The sequence below is a fragment of the Pygoscelis adeliae genome, unplaced genomic scaffold, assembly GCF_000699105.1.
Source record: "Pygoscelis adeliae isolate BGI_AS28 unplaced genomic scaffold, ASM69910v1 Scaffold1, whole genome shotgun sequence".
In the NCBI taxonomy this organism is placed as follows: Eukaryota; Metazoa; Chordata; class Aves; order Sphenisciformes; family Spheniscidae; genus Pygoscelis; species Pygoscelis adeliae.
The window spans coordinates 3,527,371-3,530,287 of record NW_008824051.1 but is presented as its reverse complement, the minus strand read 5'-3'; positions in this window follow the sequence as shown (position 1 = coordinate 3,530,287).

The following is a 2,917-nucleotide window of genomic DNA, read 5'->3' as shown; positions in this document are numbered from 1 at the left end:
ATTTCATTAAAAAAAGCTTCATTAGGGCCGGCGGGCAGGGGAAGCGGCGCCCTGCCTGGTGTTTCGTTTCCAGGGTTATCTCTGCCGAGCCTTTTAGCAGCGAGCTCCAGGTGCAAACCCAGACACCATCCGCTTCACACTTCGACGACTAAAAACGTGACAGAAAATGTGGCGGTTACATCCCCGCTTGCGTAGTGCCTTCCCTCCCCGAGAAGCCCGCTGTGCCACCCCAGCACATGCAGGGGGAAACAAGCTTGTTGGGCACTGAAATGGAGCTGCCTTTGGGGTGGAAAATGGCAGCTGCCCAGCAGCACGTGGTGGTGATTCTCCTCTCAAAAGCTGTAAGGGATGCGGTGTCGCGTTCAGCTACCGTGAGGGATTAAATGTCGTCTGTAAGTCAACCCATAACTTCAGTTCGTCCTTCCTCAGAAGTCAGGTGAAAGGGGAGGAAGGCAGCGTGGCTCCCAAGGGTCACCGGCCATAGGTGAATCTCAGTGCTCTCCAAAAGACTGCTGAGTCCTGTGTCTGCTGGAGCTCCAGGGAGGGAAACGGCTCAGGCATCTGCTTATCAGTTCAGTAACCAACAGAAGACCCTCCACTGGGTTTTGCCATAACAAGCATCTATATAATTTTTTTAAACTGGCCTTTTTATCACCTGATCTAAACCATCAACAGTCATATACCCATGAAGATGAAATACACAATACAATTAAACGAAAGCCCCATATGTTTGCTCAGAGTCGCTCCACTATATATAAACTCACTGGTGCAAAGCTGGAGAGGGCAGTGACTCCCGCCCCGTCCGAGTGAAAAGGCAGAGCAGACGGGCTGTGGGGCTGGGAAGAGTCTGCTTTCTGTCGGTGACACTGGGAAGGGGATCCACCAGCTTGGGCAACAGCCTTTCAAAGGAAGAAACTCTCCTGCCAGCTCTGGGCGAATGAAGAAATATGCCGAGAATTTAATTCTAAAAGCTTTTTACACAGAAACCCTCCAAGAAATATTGTTAGGAACTACTAAAAGTATAAGTGAGCTTGCGATGGGTAGAAGATAGGATTAAACTGAGAAGATGGGGACAAGGAAAGGGTTCCCTTCCCGTGCTGGGGTACACCCTTGACATGACGAGAGCCCTGTGCAAGGATCTGGGGTGCTGCTGGTCCTTGTCTACTAAAGCTTTCGTTGAACAAGTCGCCGCAGTGCCTCTGTGGTAGGAGCCCACTCCGAAGCTGTGGCACACCGGCAGTTTTACAGCGAGAGTAAGGTATTTCCTGCTGGCTCTCCGCTGGACTTGTGGAAATTGGGATTGAAGCTGGGGGTGGGGGGACACCTGATGATGGCAATAAAAACAAATCCCTATTGCCGGGGTAGGTGGACCAGATCAGATCGCACTTCCCATAGGGGTTGGAGACACATCAGCCAAGTTCATCCTGAACATATGTTAACTGTTAATAGTGTTGCAGAGGGAAAAGGGAGAAAGCAAAGAGTTAAAGGGATGTTAGCTCCTTGGACTTTGGCACCACTTGGTAGGGAAGTGAACTAAAGAACCACTGCCAAAGATATGATGGGTGTGGATATTTCACCTATTTACTTATGTTACTGCATTTTCCTCAGCCAATAATAAAGTCTTTCCTTGTTTTAATTGCAGACCAAGTGTTTGCAACAAGGAAGGATACCTAGCAAAGGCACTCCCTTTCCCTATATTTCTGGTTTTAAACCCGAACCCTTGTTTCTGTCAGCACCACTTCACAGAAGTTGCACATCAAGCCAGTTCTTTTCAGCACGCTTTCAGCTAGAGTGAGGCTACAAGAAGCACATAACACATTCTTCTATTAAAACTGTGCTATGTAAGCTGCAGTTGAACATAAAAAACATGAATTATTTGTTCTCTACTTATTTGATAGCCTGTCCAAAAATATAGGAGTGATCCCCACGACAACTGGTGATACGCCCACTGGGCTGTAGTCAGACGTCCTGTCACAGAAGCCGTGAGGAACAGGTAATACCAACAACGACTAGCAGCATATTTATTTGCTGGGGATTATCTATGTACCAGATGAGTAATTCTCACAATAACCCCATGGGATGTAAAAATATTTTCTCTGTTTTATAAGAAAGACTGCAAGAGAGACTTTAGTCCAGAATATTTAGAAAACCAACAGAAGAACTTAGTGTAACACTCAGAAACTCCTTCCTTCTTGTATGTTCTGTCACTAAGACAGACCGTGTCCTAAAAATACACCCAAGTTGTGCAAACATAACCCAGTGTCTTTCATAATTATCATGTGTTTGTTTCACCCCCTTCTTATTTTAATAATATCACAATAATATTTGCTTCTTATTGCTTAGCTTTACAAATGTTTACGGTACCTAAAAAGTAACTAACGATAATAAGGAATTTATATCTTACAATAAATTAAGCAAGCTGATAGCAGCACAGCTAGAAGAGTGGGGAATGCAGAGGATACAGTTGAAACAATATAGTTTATATATTAACAACGTGTGTGTTGAGTGTTGCAATACTTAATGTTGGTATGATAAAGTGAACAGCCTTTTCTCTCCAGGGACATGAGATTTGTTGTTTTGGGTGAAATATTGCAGATACTGGCTTTTGGCACGCAAACCATTTCTAAAGTCATAGAATCATAGAATCATTTAGGTTAAGATCATCAAGTCCAATATTAACCTAGCACTGCCAAGTCCACCGCTAAACCGTGTCCCTCAGTGCCACGTCTACACGTCCACGTCTTTTAAATGCCTCCAGGGATGGTGACTCAACCACTTCCCCGGGCAGCCTGTTCCAATGCTTGACAACCCTTTCAGTGAAGAAATTTTTCCTAATATCCAATCTAAACCTCCCCTGGCGCAACTGGAGGCCGTTTCCTTTCATCCTATCACTCGTTATTTGGGAAAAGAGACCGAC